The following is a 21,393-nucleotide window of genomic DNA, read 5'->3' as shown; positions in this document are numbered from 1 at the left end:
TCCAATCCACCTGTACCACTATGCCCATTAGCTATATACTCTTCATTGCCCTCCAGTAAACCTGCCCTTCCCAACTCTGGTAACCATTATTCTACCCCTTCCCAAAATGAGATTGATCAACTATATTGATATTTTAAGATGAATTTATATGTAAATATTTTTGAAACTTCTCAGTTTTATGTTCTATTAAAAAAAAAATATCAGGGCTGGGTATGTAGCTCAGTGGTAGAGCACTTGCCTAACATGCACGAGGCCCTGAGTTCAATCCCCAGCACCAACATAACCAAAAGCTCTTTGGAATCCCAACTAAGTTTTAAGTGTGAAAAAGCATCCTGAGGTTAAAACAAAACAAAACAAAACAAACAAACAGAAAACCAATGTGAATCTGCTGCTCTTGTCTCCAGGTCCACTTCTTGGCATATCATAGAAATGTTATTTAGAACCCCTCTCCCCACCACACCTCACCCCACCCCACACACACAGGGCCATAGGCTGACACCAGGGGCTCTCAGAAGACATGTAAAAACCTGGGAGCTGACAACCTGGGTCAGTCAGGCAGGGTCTGGGCACTATTAAAACTCAACTTTTAATTTTGATGAACTGATACTTTACCAGTGGGCTAGTGAACCCTGAGACATGAATATGAATTACACACCTATGATCCAGCCCTGGTGCATCGTAAGTTATTATAGAAGTATAATACAGTCCATATATTGTTTCTGAGCAGTCAAAACAAGTTTTAAATTATTTATTCTTAGGAATATAGAATGACTTTTTTTTCCAATACTGTTAAAGTAAAATTTATAATACTTAGAATTGATATTTTTGAATGCTGGATGCTGTTCCAAATGTTTCACTTAGGAAAGACTCCTCAGCTAGTTGTCTGATAAACCTTGAAATAAAGATATTATTATTATATGTAGATGTTATTCTTATCATCATCGTCATCCTCATTTAGGGTTGAGAAAATTAGAGAAAGAGTGTCTAAGGTGACAAAGCGGGTAGGCGTTATACAATATGCTTTCTAATATTTTTCTCCTCAATCTACCTTAAAAGTAAAAATCAGGCCCTCTGTAATGGAAAACATTCACATTATGCTTCAGTATATTTGTAATAAAAGAGCCACAGCTCCACGCTCCATCATACCATACCCCCTTGTTCATAAATACCCATCTCAAATGGTCCTGAGAAAAGCAATCTAATTCAATTTGCTAAGGGGGCAAAAATTCCCAATAAGGTTTAGTGATTGCTACAGTTGGAATGTTCTGAAACCAGGGCCATGTTCCTGTCATGGCAAATTAGGTCAACATGGGGAGACACGGAACCATGCATGGGATGACGGAATGTAAAAGTACGTTATTAACTGATGTCCTCTCCGTTTTATTTTTCCTCAGTGACATTTAACAAATTGAATGTAAATGTTCAGAAACACAAAGTGCTCTGTTAGATGGTTCTTAAAAGTTGGGGGAAGGAAGGAGGAGCACACAACTGCCAGGAGATACAATAATAAGACACTGACTATTGTAAAGAGTTCAGACAATATTATTTTTTTGAGAATATCTTTTGCCGCAGCCTGGCTGGGCACACAATCACGAGCCACCACACAGCTTGTAGATTCAAACAGCAACTCTTTATTCCCGAACTCACACCAGCCGTCTACAATCACGTTCTGGGGAAATCCACATTCTCTGCCCAAATCCACCTCCACTGGGCTTCTATCTCCCAAAAAATAGTGTCTGAATCCCGTGAGCACTCAAGGGGAACTCAGGCAGCAGGATACGCCCTATTCCCAGCAGGAATAATCTTAAACCTGGAACGCCCTAAACTGGGAACGCCCTAAACCCGATTATCCTAAACCGGGAACACCCTAATCCGCCCTGGTCCTTGAGCAAGGTCACTACATGCAATGTCACTGCAAAATGTCCTATTTCCACGAGTCCTTCCACTAAGCAACATGGGGTACGCTGGCAAGGAAATTGTCATACCTACTTGGCTAATGGCTCCCAGCAATCTTTTTGAAGTTATTCTTAAGAATCCCAGTACTTTTTTCTCAAGCTACTGTTTTTATATTTTGAATAACTAACTTTGTAAACCCCTAGTAATTAAGAACATAGGGTTTTAAATATGCATTCTTATTGTATATAATGATATTATATAATAATTAATAAAAGCATGAATATCTTAAACCTACCCTAAGCCATATTGAACACCAGAAAGTAGTTAACTTTTATTTTAAATTTTATGTTTCAGGCAATAAGTAAAAGAGAGAAACAGGATAGTTTGGTGGCTGTACATGTAGGGCAGATACTTTGGTTGGAATTCTGGTTCTATGACTTACTAGCTATGTGACCTTAGGCAAGTTACTTCTCTGTGCACTTTTTGCTTCTAGGGTATGAACTGTCTGTAATAATATCTACCTCATAAGAGTTTTTATGAGGAATAAATGAATGAGCATATGGGAAGTACTTAGAAAACCTCTTGTACACAGTAGGCACTCAATGAGTTAGCTCTGAGTAACCTCTTAGGGCTGCTTGACTTTCATTGATGTTCTAATCTAAATGTCCAAAAGATGTAACCCCAAAGAAACATCTTTTACCAATAAAAATACAAATCAAAACACAGAGATGTTATGAAAAGAAACGTAAATCCAAATTCGAAGGGCTTGAAAAGAACTTAAATTTTATCAATAGGTTTTTTTGTAGATGTGGAAATGAACAAAGCAAAAAGTCTATCACGTATGCTTTCTGAAATAACATTTATATTTTATATATATATTTGAAACCCTACTGTGACTACTACATACACAAGGAGGATACAATGAGAGGAGTAAATAAAAGATTGCTGCAGTTTTCCAAAGATGAGATTAGAATGAACGAAACTCATAGAAACAGAGATGTGAAAATCCAGAGTTTCTGAATATATAACGACCATAATGTGGGGCTACTTTCCCTAAGATACATCAGTATAGATAGAGACAATCTCAAGCATTGTTGAGGACATGGAAAAACTAGAAGTCTCCTACGTTCTAGTGGGATTGTAAAATGGTGCAGCCACTTTGGAAAAAGAATTGGCAGTTTCTCAAACTGTTCGACATAGAGTTAGCAAATGACCTGGAAACTCTACTCTTTGGTGTATAGCCAAGTGAATTGAAAGCATATGTCTATGTTTTCATAGAAGAAGAAGAGGAGGAAAAGGAGGAGGAGGAGGAGGAGGGGAAAGAAGGAGGAGAGGGGAAAAGAGGAGGAGGAGGAAAAGAAAAGAGAGAAAAGAAAACGTGTACATAAGTGTTTTTACCATTATTATTTACACTAGCCAAAAAATACAATAAACCCACATGTCAAGCAACTGATGAAAGAACAAAGTGCCACATATCCATGCCATGAAATAGCATTCAGCCATAAAAAGGAATGAAATATTGAGAAATGCTGCAACATGGATGAGCCTTGAAAACACTGTGCTAAATACACCAGCCAGATACCAAAGACCACATATTCTGTGATTGTGTTTGTATGAAACATCCAAAATAGATAAACCCATAGAGACAGAGTAGATTCATGGTTGACAGGACCTGGGAGAGGAAAGGGTACAAGATTTCTTTTGGGAGACGATTAAGATGTTCTGAATTTAGACAATAATGATCCTTGTACAACTCTGAGAATAAGCAGAAAACCCATAAATGTACACTTTTAAAGGGGTAAATTGGAAGCCATTTAATTACATATCATCCAAACTGTTAATAAAATAATAGAAAAGTATATTTAAATAAAAATATAACTGAGAAAGTATTTCTTTACCCTTTTCATTTAGAAACTGGATGGTTTTTAGAGTTCCCTTATGAAATTTCATTTGAATTAAAATTTCATTTGAATTAAAATTTCATTTGAATTAAAATGTCCAGTAGTGTAGCCTAACAATATCGGTTATCACTGGGCCTATGAACCCTGTGAGTTACAACAATTAAGATTAACCAACATCACCAGAAAGGAAGAAATTCTTTTCACAATACTCAAACAGAGAAGAATTAATTAGACCTGAAAATAAATGTTGAATATTCTTGCCCAATTGGAATGGGCAGTGAAAGCAGACAGCAATGTTCTAAGCCTTCTGAGTCATCTTTTCAAAAAATCTATTGGATATTTTACTGATTTACTCTTAACAGTCTCCAAATTGTTTGTGTTATGGTCAGGGAAGCTGGTGTATCCTTGTGGTTTATATAAGAGAAAAATATACCCAAACACTTAGAAGAATAAAAATAAAAGATTTTTAGCTTCACAAATTATAACATAATAAAATTATTTTATCAATCTATGTGCTATAGGGATTTTACTAGAGACTTAATTTATTTTCCTTCTCTAAACATTGGTCTATCACTTGTAGTCTCTTTTTAATTCAGTTATGAACCAAGGAACTTTCCGTAACAGTTCAGACTGTGATCAAAATGTTCTCTCCCATCCAAATTGTGAAGGAGAAGGTAGGCAAATAACAGAAAAAAAAAAAAATTACATTCTGTCTCAGGAATCTTTTTGAGTAATATAAAAATTTTTCAGTAAAATGTAACAGGTTATCAAGGTGGTAATTTCATACTTGCTCTGAAACATTGAAAATATTGGAACATTTAAAATATAGGTGTTTGGCTGAAAGAAAAAGCTGGAATCAGTCCTAAATACTTTTTGGCAGGAAGAACAGGAGCTTGCTTCTTCAAATCTTGTAACGATGCCAAATGTTCTCTTTTCCATTGACTTTTCATTAAAAATGTTCACCTTCCAAGTGTAAAAAATAATAATAATTAATTAAAGGTAGTGTAACAAATGCTGTATATTTTTGCAGAAATTTTAGCAATGATTTTCATGCCAAACTGTCTCAACCATTTATGTGCTATAGGAATGAAGCTATATTTTCTATAATCAGTTAAGTGAATATATGAATCATCTCCCATAGATCTAAGTAGACTTAGACTTTTGAGGATTTTTGGTTTTGTTTTTAAAAGGAAGATTCTGTCCTTTCTCTTCCCTTTCCTTTTCTTTTTCAGATACACCTGTTACATTTTAACTACCACACATCAGGCTTGATTCTATGTCTAAACAATCTTCTTCTAAGCATTTTGAACATCTGCCATCATATTTGATCCCCTAGTAGAATTCTGAAGGACCCATGAGTCTGAAGATTACAAGTTTGTGACTTTGAAACAGAAAATAGGACCTAGGTAATCCTGACAGGTAAATTCTCCAAATGCAACTACCTGGGAGGAATGGGAACAATGGGAATGGCATGGAATTTATTTCTAGGAAAACCTGGAACCAAATCCTAACCCCACATTCCCTGTCCACCAGTTTTAATCTTTTTTAACATTTTAATTTATCAGAAGTTATTTTTCTTTTTCCATAAAGTAAAAGAAACACTATTTCTGTCAAAAGAAAATGTTAGCTCCCTTTTCTCCTTTTCTTAGAAAAGTAGAGTTAAACCCAATCAACATAAGAAGACCTGCCCAGCCTGTACCCCTCCATGACTCCTGTGAGCTCCCCTTTCGGTACATGGTTATCTGTGAGGGTCAGTCTTCTAGGCCTTCTGTCCTCTTGGTCCTCTTTTAAGCATATGGGCCACTTGTCAACAGAACTTATGCTTTTTTAAAAAATTAATCTTTGAATACTATATTCTTCTCTGATTAATAGTATTGCTTTTTTTAATAGAATCCATGACATTATTTTTCCCAGTCATACAAAAGATACAGACGCTACATCCTCTTTTTTTTGTTTGGTATTTGTTAGTTTTATTTCCTCTCTTTGTGATGGCACCTTTCATTTTGTGTGACAGTTACATGCCATACATATTATTCCTGTTATAATTGAAGCTCTAGTGACCATTGTATGAAAATTATAAAGGGCAGTTATATAAAGAAATCTGAATGAATGGGGAGGGAGCTTTCGGAGAAGCCCTGATTCTAAAAGGGCATACACACTAGAAAAGGACAAACAGACGAGGCTGACAAAGGACAAAGAAAGTGTTCACAAGGCTTTCATAGGTTCATGGTGATCTAGGAAGTGGAAGTCCACCATTTATGACCTTGGTATGTGGCACTCTCAGTTTTCCACATACTATCATTGTGAGAAAAGAATCTCTACATTGAAATCACTGCTCCTGACACTATAGTTGTGTGGTGCTATGATTTCTATCCCATCGCACACAGTGACTGCCCCAGAGCAGACCCTCATTAGAATGGACAGCATTGAACCAGTGACCAGGATTAACATTTCCAGAACTACATTGCTGTAAAAAGACACAAATTTGAGGAAACGTTAAATCAGTTCATTAAGAAGATCTCAAATGCGATTAAAGTTTAGGAAACCAAAGAGACCTTAGAACCAACATCTCAAAGAAGTGACACGTTCAAAGAAGAAAGGAAGAATTCTAATTAGTAGGGGAAATGGAATTTTGACTTCAGAAGATTCTTTCCAAGCAACCGTATATCCACATGTATAATTTTGAGCAAATAGGCACAGAAATAATTCAAATAACCCCACCTGCTTCCAACCACATGCAGAAATATCTGATTCCCATATCCAGTTTCTAATAGTTTTATGTTTATATTTTGCATTATGCTTTTCTCCCCATGAGATTTAAAAGGCTATATTTATAGTGGTATTTTATCATTGGTATTTAGTCCACCAAGTCTTCAATTTACTGAATAAACAAGCAAATTGAATGTTAAGCATTCTTAAAATAAATTTTATTTTTCCTTTTATTCCAAATATATCAAAGATCTTTTCTCATAGGAGGGGGGAAAAAAAGGAAAAAGTGCCCAGAGAACTCAGTGGAAACTTCTGATGAGGGAGAAGTTAAAGGACAGCTCCTTCACTGACAAAAGCCCTGCCCTGAGCCATTAGGAACTTGTACAACAAGCAGTTCACTCTTCAGGTCAACCAGGGCCTTCTTAATGCTGTTCTGCATTTCTTTTGGCAACAAGCCACTTCATTTTAACATTTGACATCCTTGTTCCCTTTTGCCTAGCCCCATAAGTCACAGGACATTTTCCTGTGCCTGAAAATCAATTCTGTTCTCTTCCTTTCCCTTTACACAGATAGTAAGAATCTAGGAATTAGTCAACAACCTCACACTGCTACTTCCATACTGCCACCTAACATGCACTGCAACCTGAGAACTGCAACTTCAATGTCAATATCAAAGAAAATCATCCCTATGTCAAAGTCTATAAATTGACATTTTTGACATTGGGCTTATTTATAATGAAAAGAACAAATTAAAATAGAAAAATCAACAATGTTTTAGCAGGTTAACATATATTCAGTGTTATAACAAACTGTCTTAAGAGATTTTCATCCTAATGTTTAGTATTTTAGGAGTTCTCCGTGTCCTGAGGATGGTAATAGAAGTCATGATCTCTGCCCCATGAAATATCTCATCTGATTGGAGAAACAAAACTGTTGAAAGTTTTAAAAATTGTATAACAAGCGGAATTATATTCATAGAATTAGAGAACTAAATAAATGAATGGGTTAGGGAAAAGTATACTAGTTTGGAGAAGTAAAATATCACTTGGGCTGGACTGAATTTAGAAGATTTCACAAAGAAGAAGGGACTTGTGTTATGACTTGAATGACAGATGGGATTCCCAGAGGCAGAAAGAAAGTGGTACATTTCAGACCAGCAGAATTGGTTTAAACAAAACATAAAATCGGAGAAGTTCAAGGCAGATTAGGGAAGAGTTTAGTTGCTGTACAGTGCCGATGAAATGAGGAGTTAGAGCTGTTTTCAAAGGTTGCTGTGACGGTCAAGGTCTTACATGGTCAGAAGAAGCCATGTGGACTTCTGCTAGGCTGCGGGGAGTCACTGAGGTCTTTGAAGGGAGAATGAAGTGTTTTATGATCAACTTGTCGGCAATATGAATGATGAATCGGCAATAAGAGAAGCTTAGGTAGGGTAAGTAATTAAAATTAAAAAGCTTCCATAGTTGGAGAAATAGGAAAAGATGATGAGAAACTCAACAAGAATGGTGGCACCCGTAGAAGGGAGAATGGGGAAAATAAATGGAATAGAGATATTTTGCAAAAGGGTTGGCAAACATTGGTGACTGATAAGATCTGGGAGACAAAGGACAATATCCATGACATCAAACATAAGAGACTGAATAGAAGTGAAAGGTATGAAGACAGTGCCTCACATTTGTGCAGCACATTTACTATTAATTTGCAAAACATGTTCATACTGCAATTAAAGAAATGAAGCCTCTTGTTTCATTTGTAGGATGGAACCCAATGTTTTTTCAACTACCTACCAGACATTTCAAGGATGCTGCTAGGCTCGTGTCTCCCTGTACAGATATAGAACATGGCTCTCTGCAGCTTAGCATACTTACAGTGAATCATTTTTACTCCTATTAATCAAGCATGGAAGGCTAGGTAGGTGACAAAGACTGCATGGGATCATTCTGGATCACCCAAACCCAGAAATCTGGAATTAAAATCTAGAAGATTGCCAGCTCAGCTGCAAGTCCTAGAAATCTCAGCTGAGAGGGACATTTTAGGGACTCTATGAAGGAAAATGTGCCAATATAGTAAAAAAGAGGAAGAAGAGGAGGAGGAGGAGGAGGGGAGGAGGAGGAGGAGGAAGAAGAGAAGGAGGAGGAGGAAGAGAAGGAGAATGAGGAGGAGGAAGAGGAGAAGGAGGAGGAGGGGAGGAGGAGGAGGGGAGGAGGAGGAGGAGGAGGAGGAAGAGGAGGAAGAGGAGAAGGAGGAGGAAGAGGAGGAAGAGGAGGAAGAGGACGAGGACGTGGAGGGGGAGGAGAGAAAGAGGAAGAGAAAGGAAGAAAGAGGAATGGAGGAGAGGAAGAGAAGGAGACTGACCTGTTTCTGGTTCCCTAGTTATACCCTACAGCACTTCTTAACTGTAGTTCAGTCAGATACTCATGTCCTACTGCAAAAGTCCCCTTTTGCTTAAGCTAGTTCGACCTAAGGGCTACCCCCTACAACAAATTTTTTTTGCATAAATTGAAATGAAATGTTTATTTTGTTTTATCATTTACTGTTTTAAATTTTTTTTTAACCAATAGTCTTTTTTTTTAAAGAGAGTGAGTGAGAGAGAGAGAGAGAGAGAGAGAGAGAGAATTTTATTACTTTTGTTTTTTGGCCGACACAACATCTTTGTTTTTTTATTATTAGTTGTTCAAAACATTACATAGCTCTTGACATATCATATTTCATACATTTGATTCAAGTGGGTTATGAACTCTCATTTTTTCCCCCGTATACAGATTGCAGAATCACATCGGTTACACATCCACGTTTTTACATACTGCCATACAAGTGTCTGTTGTATTCTGCTGCCCTTCCTATCCTCTACTATCCTCCCTCCCCTCTCCTCCCCTCCCATCTTCTCTCTCTACCCCATCTACTGTAATTCATTTCTCTCCCTTATTATTTTTTAGGGATTGGCTACCTTCACTTAGCATAATCTGCTCTAATGCCATCCATTTCCCTGCAAATGCCATGATTTTGTCATTTTTTAGTGCTGAGTAATACTCCATTGTGTATAAATGCCACATTTTTTTTATCCATTCATGTATTGAAGGGCATCTAGGTTGGTTCCACAGTCTAGCTATTGTGAATTGTGCTGCTATGAATATCAATGTAGCAGTATCCCTATAGTATGCTCTTTTAAGGTCTTTAGGGAATAGACCGAGAAGGGGAATAGCTGGGTCAAGTGGTGGTTCCATTCCCAGCTTTCCCAGGAATCTCCATACTGCTTTCCAAATTGGCTGCACCAATTTGCAGTCCCACCAGCAGTGTACAAGTGTACTCTTTTCCCCACATCCTCGCCAGCACTTGTTGTTGTTTGACTTCAAAATGGCTGCCAATCTTACTGGAGTGAGATGGTATCTTAGGGTGGTTTTGATTTGCATTTCTCTGACTGCTAGAGATGGTGAGTATTTTTTCATGTATTTGTTGATTGTTTGTATGTCCTCCTCTGAGAAGTGTCTGTTCAGGTCCTTGGCCCATTTATTGATTGGGTTATTTGTTTTCTTATTGTTTAATTTTTGAGTTCTTTGTATACTCTGGATATTAGGGCTCTATCTGAAGTGTGAGGAGTAAAAATTTGTTCCCAGGATGTAGGCTCCCTATTTACTTCTTTTATTGTTTCTCTTGCTGAGAAAAAAAACTTTTTAGTTTGAGTGAATCCCATTTGTTGATTCTTGTTTTTAACTCTTGTGCTATGGGTGTCCTATTGAGGAATTTGGAGCCCGACCCCACAGTATGTAGATCGGAGCCAACTTTTTCTTCTATCAGATGCAGAGTCTCTGTTTTGATATCAAGCTCCTTGATCCATTTTGAGTTAACTTTTGTGCATGGTGAGAGAAAGGGATTCAGATTCATTTTGTTGCATATGGATTTCCAGTTTTCCCAGCACCATTTGTTGAAGATGCTATCCTTCCTCCATTGCATGCTTTTAGCCCCTTTGTCAAATATAAGATAGTTGTAATTTTGTGGATTGGTCCTCTATTCTGTACCATTGGTCCACCTGCCTGTTTTGGTACCAGTACCATGCTGTTTTTGTTACTATTGCTCTGTAGTATAGTTTGAAGTCTGGTATCGCTATACTGCCTGATTCACTCTTCCTGCTTAGAATTGCTTTTGCTATTTTGGTTCTTTTATTTTTCCATATGAATTTAATGATTGCTTTATCTATTTCTACAAGAAATGCTGTTGGGATTTTGATTGGCATTGCATTAAATCTATAGAGAACTTTTGGTAATATCACCATTTTGATGATGTTAGTTCTGCCTATCCATGAACAGGGTATATTTTTCCATCTTCTAAGATCTTCTTCTATTTCTCTCTTTAGGGTTCTGTAGTTTTCATTGTATAAGTCTTTCACCTCTTTTGTTAGGTTGATTCCCAAGTATTTTATTTTTTTTGAAGATATTGTGAATGGAGTGGTTGTCCTCATTTCCATTTCAGAGGATTTGTCGCTGATATACAGGAATGCCTTTGATTTATGCGTGTTGATTTTATATCCTGCCACTTTGCTGAATTCATTTATTAGCTCTAATAGTTTCTTTGTAGACCCTTTTGGGTCTACTAGGTATAGAATCATGTCATGTGCAAATAGTGATAATTTAAGTTCTTCTTTTCCTATTTTTATGCCTTTAATTTCTTTCGTCTGTCTAATTGCTCTGGCCAGTGTTTCGAGAACTATGTTGAACAGAAGTGGAGAGAGAGGGCATCCCTGTCTTGTTCCAGATTTTAGAGGGAATGCCTTCAATTTTTCTCCTTTCAGAATGATGCTAGCCTGAGGCTTAGCATAGATTGCTTTTACAGTATTGAGGTATGTTCCTGTTATCCCTAGTTTTTCTAGAGTTTTGAACATAAAGGGATGCTGTACTCTGTCGAATGCTTTTTCCGCATCTATCGAGATGATCATATGGTTCTTATTTTTAAGTCTATTGATGTGGTGAATAACATTTATTGATTTCCGTATATTGAACCAGCCTTGCATCCCAGGGATGAATCCTACTTGATCATGGTGCACAATTTTTTTGATATGTTTTTGTATCCGATTTGCCAGAATTTTATTGAGGATTTTTGCATCTAGGTTCATTAGAGATATTGGTCTGTAGTTTTCTTTCTTTGAAGTGTCTTTATCTGGTTTAGGTATCAGGGTGATGTTGGCCTCATAGAATGAATTTGGAAGTTCTCCCTCTTTTTCTATTTCCTGAAGTAGCTTGAAAAGTATTGGTATTAGTTCCTCTTTAAAGGTTTTGTAAAACTCTGCTGTATACCCATCCGGTCCTGGGCTTTTCTTAGTTGGTAGTCTTTTGATGGTTTCTTCTATTTCCTCAATTGATATTGGTCTGTTTAGGTTGTCTATATCCTCCTGACTCAATCTGGGCAGATCATATGACTTAAGAAATTTATCTATGCCTTCACTATCTTCTAATTTATTGGAGTATAAGGATTCAAAATAATTTTTGATTATCTTCTGTATTTCTGAAGTGTCTGTTGTGATATTGCCTTTTTCATCCCGTATGTTAGTAATTTGAGTTCTCTCTCTTCTTCTCTTCGTTAGCATGGCTAAGGGTCTGTCGATCTTATTTATTTTTTTCAAAGAACCAACTTTTAGTTTTGTCAATTTTTTCAATGGTTTCTTTTGTTTCAATTTCGTTGATTTCTGCTCTGATTTTAATTATTTCTTGCCTTCTGCTACATTTGCTGTTGTTTTGCTCTTCCTTTTCTAGGGTTTTGAGATGAAGTTTGAGTCCATTTATTTGTTGGTTTTTTTCTTTTTTTGAGGAATGAACTCCAAGCAATGAATTTCCCTCTTAAAACTGCTTTCATTGTGTCCCATAGATTCCGATATGCCCTACAACAAAATTATCCCTGGCAAAGAAATCTTCATCCTATCACCTCAGGATGTCCTGAACTGAAATAGAACAGCCAACAGGAAAAGCTGATTTTAGGAGTCAATAACAGAGGGAGAAGAAGGACAGTCTCCAACATGTTTATGCATCTAACACACTACTGGAAATACAGGGCAGGTGTCAGGTTGATTAGTTGTCAGTAATTACAGATGATGGTTGAAATTCACCTGTGAGTTTGTGTAACAAGACAGAGAACCTTTGTATTATTCCTAAAGAAAAGGGAGACACCTTGGCAAAACACCATGTTCCCGAATACCCTCTTTCTGGCCATCTAAAGACTGAGACTTGGAAGCTGTGTGCCCCAAGTAAACTTGTCCTCCTCTTAGTTGTTCTTGTTGGGTGTTCTGTTCATAGCAACAAAAAGCTAACTAAAACACACGTGGATCAACATGAATGTCCCCTGAGAAACCTAGCCAAGTTAAGGGAACAATGAGAGCAAGCCTGGGGTGCAGAGTCCAGGTGTGTATTATCTTGAGGGACCCTGGCTTTGTCTTGTGTACACTGGGCACTAGGGCCAGTTAGTGTTATTTGTAGAAAGCTGCTTTCTTGCATGTACACAAGGACAGTTGCTCCTTGGGATGCTGGTCAGACAAGTAATGCTGATAATGTCACTATTTCTGCAGTCTAACACAAAAAAGCCCTCTGAGAGAGGACCGACATGGAACCAAGATACTGTGGAAAGGCTCCATGTCACTCATCCACTGGCTATCACTGGCCAAAATACTGAGAGGGAGAGGAGTCACTGCTTGGTGAAGCAGCTTAAGGACAGAAGTTTTCATGTTCAGCTTGTTGCCACTAAACTCTCTGGGAGCAGACACTTGTACGCTTTCCCCAATAATTCATGACTCCTTTGCTTTCCCAGAACCTGCCCCACCCATATCCCTTGCACAACTGGACCGTGGACATGACAACATTGACAGAAAGGGGAAGAAAATGTGATAGAAATGATCCAAGAGTTTACCAGTGAAGTTTGCCAGTGAAGATCCTTTGAAATGAGCTAGAGGTAGAGGAGGAGCCATCCACAGCTATTTCTTTTGCCCTTTGTTAAAGACACGAAAAATGCTTCTTTGAAATAAAATGGACTTATAAAACAAAGTTTATGCAAGAAGAGAGTGGCTTTATAATGAGAGCAGAAAATGTAAATGTGGGTTCAATATAGCAGCTTAGAGTCAAAACTTAAATTTTTATTTTAAGTATTACCTTTCTATGTCTCTATTTATAAAGATCTTCAAACCTCAAATGAACCAATCACTTTTTCTCAGATAAGCTGAAGTTCTTTCTCAGTGAATCCTTCCCAGGCATTAACTACTCATGGAGCAGAGAATCTGAAACTTGAAAAAACATCAGTAAAGTAGTGAGGTCTTAAACATGAAAAAATTTTCAAGAATATCTCAAACAAATATCAAATTTAATGCTAATGTCTTAAGAATGCTTTCATGCAGAATTTTAAAGTATTATGATCTGATAGGTAGGAACAAGCTTGACAAATTATTATAGTTTATATATGCCCCCCCGACACACACACACACACAAAGAGCTACTATTAATGCAGGAATATTCACAGGTGAAATGATTATAATATTCTTACCTGTAATCTAATCAGTTTATCTTTGTTTTAATGAACTGGCTAGGTGGTAACTGTAGGCAGGTGGGGCAAATGGCTGGAAGAGGTGGGTCACTGATGACATGCTCTGGAAGGATACATCTTTACTGTGTCCCTTTTCCTCTCTCCCACTGTCTGTTTACTGACCCCACCATAAGCTGAGTGTGTTCCCCATTCCCGGGTCTTTGCATACTGTGTTCCATCACCTTAGGCCCAGAACAATAGGTGGAATTGACCATCTATGGACTGATACTTGCATGCCCCAAGTAAACTTGACCTCATCTTAGTTGATCTTGTTGGGTGTTTTGTTCACAGTAACACAAAGCTAACTAAAACACATGTTGATCAACATGAATGTCACTCCATCCATAATACTCAGAGTGTACATGTTATATACAATGGAGCAAGGGGAAAAAAAAATCATGTCTAAGTGCCAAGAAGCAAAAATTTCTCAACTCCTGATATTCAGACCCTACCACAGCACTGAAAATATGTCCATGCTTTTTGATCCTGAAAGAATATATCCACAAAATTCTCTAAAACTACTAGAACTAAATTTCTGGATCTATCTTAAAACAGTTTTCTTTCAAACCCCACTATTATGTATAACTATAATGCACTAAATTTTTTTTTAAATAATGTGTATTTACGAAGTCTCTTCAGAACTGCATGGAACTCAACTAAATTGGATATAATTCTGGTCTGTTCCATGTACTTCAGGGGAAATATGTCCTCCTTTAACAAATATATTGAACTTTAGCTCAGGGACAGAATTGAAATTTTGTAAATAATATTAATGAAGTTCCCATATTTCCAAAGTAAAAGAACTTGTTTAAACCATAAAATAATCAAAGAGTTAATCTTGTTCGATCTTATAGTAGTAAAACCCAATGGCAAGCTGTAAGTATGTTAATTTTCAAGCTCTCAAGTCTCTTCTCAAACCACAAAGCCAGCAAACTAAAGGTAAACCAAATGGGCTGTTTGGTAAAGAGAGAAATGAACTATGCCTTTTGAAGTGTTTCCAGGGAAATGTGTTTAGCATATTTAAGTCCCAAGTGAGTTACAAAGGTTATTCATTCACAAGTGAGATAAATTCATAGCTGTCAAATTGTCTAGATTCTCTGTGTGATCACCAGGGCTTCAAATCATTTATTTTTTTTTCTAGCAAAAGTTCAATATTTTCACAGCTTCAAATTTGATCGTACTTTATAATTTGGAAATAAAGAATTGCTTCTCTTCCTCACCTGCTCACTGAAGCAATAAAAGTCCATGAGTATATCAAAACGGTTTTCCTTTTTCATTGTATTTTGTTTTTTTCAGAAAGCCAAATGTTTCTAAATTGGATGTTTCTCCCAGGTAACTAACAGGATATAATGAACAAAGTGTTTGGTTTCATCAAACAGACTGGGGTGTGGGGAACTATTCCAATTTACACTTTGCAGCATTTTATATTTGGTTATATATTTTCCGGAATAATTATAAATGAAATTGTTCAAAAGTCCCCCCAAATAATTTTTGCCTTTTCATTTTCCTGTTCCTTTCAGAACTTAATTTTAAATGTTTAGTAAAACTTAAATTAGGAGTTAAGAGGAAAGCAAAAGCCTTCAAGAAAGACAACCAAAATAGGTAAGAAGTAATACTTGACCCAACGTTTCACAGCAGGCAGAAAAGGGCTATGGCTAATGGCCTGGTTAACTTTATCAGGAATATAAAGGGAGCAGAGTCCAACCCCATCTCTTCTACTCTGAGAGGGAAGTGAAGACCTCAGGGTGCCCTGACCCAGTGCCATAAAGCCAAGGTGTTTCCATATACAGCTGAAAGAGAAAGAAAGCCAAAGCCAAATGGTCATCCATAACAGCTCTGCAAGTCCAGATAGTTCTGACTCTAGTGAGAATAGAGAACATTACTCACATTTTGGATGACCTACTAAGTAGACTGCAAAACTTAGAAGTGGTCCCTGCCTTCAAGAGACATTCATCTTTGGGAAGTTGGGACATATATGGAAAAGATGAAGTTACAATGCCCAAGAGCAAATGTGAAGTAAATGAATGTGCCCCAGACTATCAATAACTGCTGGAGGAATTTGAAATGCAAGCCTCTGGAACAGTACAGAGGAAAGTGGATAAAAGGGAGGGGATGGTAGGAAATGGAATGCGTCCAGGGAGTTGTGTAGGTTGGGTGTGGCAAGCTATAAATAGACCAGTTAGGTTTCTGTAAGGGATCCAGACAGGACAAAGTTTCTGCAGGAGATTCATGTAGGACAAAACTAGGTCAGAACTAAATGAAGAAGGAGTTACAGAGTTTGGGAGATTATGCAGAGCCCCTGAAAGCTTTTCTAGAAGGGCGTAATATATGAAGTTGTATTTTCAAAACTATTACTCAGGTGTCGATGTATAGGATGGAGAAAGGAAGAGATTCTAGCAAAAGGGACACTTTAGAATGTTATAATAGATTTTAAATGACAATGATTTAGAATGGAGGTATGCCATGCAAATAAGAAGGAAGAGATGAATAGCTAGTTTATCAAGTGTTTACTAAATGTCAGACACACTGCCAAACACTATAAAACACAGGAGTATGAAAGGAGGGATTTCAGACTGACAAAAGGTAATAGGAAGGATGAAGTCTAGGGTCCCTTTATGAGCAATAACATATTCTGCATACAAGAGGAGTATCTTTGAAGAATAATAGAACATTTATCCAGATAAATCCCACATTCACTTAGAGATTCTGTTACAAATTCAGGTCACATTCAATTTTCTGTCATATAAATGTATAATTTTGCCCCATGAAAAAGCTTACAAAAGTTCTTTAAAAAAATTAAATGTTGGGCTGGGTTTGTGGCTCAGTGTTGGAAGACTTGCTTCACACATGTGAGAGGCTGGGTTCCATCCTCAGAACCACACAAAAATAAAAAAATAAAGGTATTGTGTCCACCTACAACTAAAAATGTTTTTCAAAAAAGATCAAATGTTGTCTTCTGACATATTTCTCAACATCAGCCACTTTAGTTCAGGTGTCTCACGCTTCACTAATATGTATGTTCTTTAATTATTTATAAGTCACATGACATTTTAATGATCTAAGGAAACTGGCTTTTAAGAGATTCTGTTGTAAATTACTCTGTAAACTGAAAGACCCTTTGGTGATATGACTGTATTTATTTTCAGAAATTAAAACTTTACTTATATCTTCACTGCATCTGTAGAATCGCATAAGTTCTTTTGCACAAAAAGTTGAATAACTCAGAATCCAAAAGGAAAAAAAGAAAGAAAGAAAGAAATGTGGGCAAGTGGAGCCTGGTTTGTTTAATGGACCCAGATAGGTAGAAACAGTGCCTTTGTCTAAAGGCAAGGGTTGCTTTTAATTTATAGTTAAATATCATAAGATACATTTAAAACCACAATGAACTTTAAATTTTTTTAATATTTACTTTTTAGTTGTACACAATACCTTTATTTTGTTTATTTGTTTTTATGTGGTGCTGAGGATCAAACCCAGGGCCTCGCACGTGCTAAGCGAACCCTCTACCGCTGAGCCACAACCCCAGCTCAAACTTTAAATTTTTAAGTAAATGAAATAATCCCTGGATTTAATTTTTTAATTTAATTATGAAAAATGATACAAAATTTTTTGTTTGTTTTTTTCCATCAGTACTAAGTGCATACCTTTAATTGTAATCTCCTTCAAATCCTTTTAAGGAAGCAGATGGGGTGTGTTAAGCCAAGTAAAAATAAATTTTAATTTATGCTCTGAGAGGGAAGTGAACTAAGAAACACCCAAACTGGGCACACTGTCTCATGCAGTGGACTTAAATAGTGAAAATGGGCAATGACATCTTACCAAGGGAATATGGAATGTCATAAACAGAGAATGTATCATTGCTGATGGAATATCAAGGGAAAGGGAAAATCCTAGGAAAAAATTCTTAGTGCAATGAAAATTCAAACATCCATTTTCTTCAGCCTAATTGTATACTGTTTGGTGAGTTTTATTTTTGATTTTTTGTTTGTTTGTTTGTTTTTGTTTAGAAGAGGGAGATCGAACCCAGGGGCACTTTACCACTGAGTTATAGCCACTCCTTCCTTCCCTCCTTCCTTCCTTCCTTCCTTCCTTCCTTCCTTCCTTCCTTCCTTTCTTTATTTATTTTTAGACAGGGTCTCAATAAGTTGCTGAGCCTGGCCTCAGATTTGCCATCCTCTTGCCTCTGCCTCCTGAGTCACTGGGATTACAGGCTTGCATCACTGTGACTAAGGTAACTGTGTTTCTTATAATTCAATGTGCTAAATTTCTGCCTGAGGGTTTTGCAGATAGGAGGGTGGTTAAATACAAAGGTTTAGTAGTCAGGCTTCTTAAGTTAGGATCTCACCCAGGTACTAACTAGCCATGTGACTTTCTAACTTCCTTAAACCCCAATGCTTTCTCCTCAGAAAATGTAGATAAAGAATATCTATCCCATGGGTTTCTTATAAGGATTTTAAAAGATAGTATGCACACAAACTTAGCATAGAATTGGGCCCACTATAAGGATTCAATACATTTTACCTTTATTATTATGTAGAGAGAAAGATATCTCTAATTTACTATGACATTACCTTCCAGTAGCAAATTTGCTCTTTCTTATTTAGTTTTACTTGGCTTAACACACCCCATCTGCTTCCATAAAAAAAGATGTGAGGGAGATCACAATTAAAGATATGCACTTAGTATCGTTGGAAAAATAAAAATAGGAAAATTTCACCTACAATGTAGGAAACCAAAGTGAATATGATTACTATTTTGAATTTTTTTTGTGTTCCTTGGCTTCAAGGGAAGGAACTGAAAATATTAAGCTATGCAAGTCATATTTTAAGGTAGTTATTCAGAAATAACAATAAAATGATAATATATTTGAATAGTAACTTCTAAACGATTTCTTCCTGCCAAGTTGCATTTGTTTCTCACAAAAATCTTGTGATTCTGTTGAACAGTTATGATACCTGCTTTTGCATATGAGGACATTAAGGCCCAGAAAAGACACACAGCTAAGAAGAAACAGAACTTAGACTTGAATCCAATTTTGGTATAAAGCACATACAAAAATTTACTTAGTTCTGAGCTCCCTGCAAGTAAAGTCAAAAATGTGCAGGGGGCGGCGGCGGGGGGTTGGGTGTGGGGTGGTGGCAGGAGCCATGGCTGTTGTTATCTGCTAAAATATCTAATAAAAGGAAGCATGCCTTGGGCCAGTAGAGCTTCTAATTTCCACTAAAACAAGAGTAATTAGTAATATGAATATCATTCAAGGGACTTTGAACCACAAAAATGAACTGTGATTTGAGTAGAAGTTTTAAACAAAGTACAGGCATGTTCTTTATATGACTCTTTATTATATAGCCAGAGGGAGTCATTTTAAATTGGTTCTCTGAAGGAATTATTTTTAAACAGCAGATGTTTGGAGGAATGCTTTCTAAGTAAATGGTATTCTTTTAAGAAAGATTTATTGAGAGCCTACTATGTGCCAATATCTATGCGAGGTAGTGAGTAGGCAGAAATGAAAGCTCTGATTCCTGTCCTCAGAGTTCTAAGAGTCCAGTGGAGAAATTCAATGGTAATGAAATATCCTCCTGGTGATGGAGGTTCTGTTCAAAAGCAGCAGCTATAATGAATGACAGAGCAGCTACCTGCGCAAGACAGCCTCAGGGTGTCGGGAACATGAAACTGCAGAAGACTTTTCCCAAGTGAACAAGAGCAGAGTGGGTCTTGCAAACAGAATGGTGCAGTGGCAGGAAGGCAGAGATACAAGGGAATGCAAGGCCTTCCCAAAGCCATCCAGCTCTGTGATCCTGGAGCTTTAATAAGACACAGGAGGAATAGTGGCAGAGAGGTTGAGCCACACACAGTAGTCAGCTGGGGCTGTTGATGCCTTGTAAAGAATGTAACGTGTGCCCTCCAAGGAAAGACACTGGTGTCTACTGAGCAAGGAATGGATAGGATCTGATGAGGATAGGAATGAGGACCCCAGACATTTTGTCAACTCACTGGATTGACCAGTTTGCCAAATAACAAATTTGCTAAGTTTTCTGATTTTGCTAATTTTTTCATATGGTTTTCCTTTTATCTGTTCACAAAGTTTGCTGAGATTTATGGCTTGTATTCATGCAACTTTATAGCTGCATTTTATAGAATGTTTGGTTTGCAGCTGCTGCTGTGATACAGACAAATTAGGAACTGGGATCGAGAATAGACCTTTGCCAGAAAGAAAGTGGGTGCACAGCCCAGCCCAGCGTGCCGACTTGGAGAAGGAGTTTCATGAGGAGGGAAAAGGGGGAGTGTGGTCTTGAAGCAACCACAAAGACAGATGAGGAGGTGGAGAGACATGCCTGTGGAACCAAGAAGGGACACTGGGGAGAAGAAATTAGATAAAAACCAGGTCAGAGGACAAGACTGGAATCAGCAAAGGAAAGAAAGAGCAGAGGAGAAAGGGGAAGGGTGGGGAAGGTCTGAGGGCCACACTACCCCATCCCCAGCACCTGCCTATACCAAACAGTTGATAGAAACAATTTTGGGGACAATAGACTATTTGATAAATAAGATAATTATAAATTTTATTTCTAGCAAATTGACTTTTTGATTAACTGATTTTTTATTTTGTATGGCCATATTCCAGTACAGAATGCTCAAGAAGAGATTTCTAGGATTATATGTGGAAAGTAGGTATAGGATCAAAGAAGGTTTGGATTTATTTTTTTCCAAATGTGAAACTTGAATAAATTCATAGGTGGAGGAATGCTGGTAGCAGGCCCGCCCTGGCCCCTGGGGACTCAACCCCCAGTTCTTTGTTATGCATGTCAATGTGGCCAGCTCACAAGGCCGTGATGCGGGCTTGTGGTCTCCTGTTTATCTGCCTCGAGCATATGTGTCTCTCGGGAACATCTTGACCTGTTCCAGCCTCCTGATAGGGGACGGTGACGTGACGGTAACCCAAGGACGCAGTTATTACTCTTCCCTCCTCACTTTTGAGTGATTTCCCGCAGCTGTTAAAAAGATATATAAGGGGAACAAATTTGGCAATAAAGTGCGCACATGCTCCCTCCTGGATGAAGAACCTTGGTGTCCTGTGTATTTTTTAACCCCGCCGTCCCTCGCCGGACTCGGCTCCGTTAGCCGGACGCGACAGAGGAAAAGTATATAAGTGAACATATAAAAAAGAGAAAGGATATTTTTGTGGAAAGGTGGTCCAGATTTTGTAAAAATTGAGTGCTAAATACTCAATTTTTACAAAATCTAGTAACTTACTTAGTGTCAACATTTATCTTATTCACAGATCATCAATTGTCCAGGGTTTGTCTGGGTAACTCTTCCCTAACCCACTTAAAGTCAG

At 37.5% G+C, this 21,393-nt stretch overlaps 1 non-coding gene across 1 annotated transcript; it reads left to right on the top strand.

Annotated features, from left to right (window-relative positions):
* Positions 1 to 205: 205 nt before the first annotated feature.
* Positions 206 to 280, top strand: Trnav-aac (transfer RNA valine (anticodon AAC)). The gene has a single exon. It is a non-coding gene; the product is annotated as a tRNA-Val (tRNA).
* The last annotated feature ends 21,113 nt before the right edge of the window (positions 281 to 21,393 follow it).

This window comes from Marmota flaviventris, chromosome 4 (genome assembly GCF_047511675.1).
Source record: "Marmota flaviventris isolate mMarFla1 chromosome 4, mMarFla1.hap1, whole genome shotgun sequence".
Lineage (NCBI taxonomy): Eukaryota > Metazoa > Chordata > Mammalia > Rodentia > Sciuridae > Marmota > Marmota flaviventris.
This window is presented reverse-complemented; position numbering and strand designations above follow the sequence as displayed.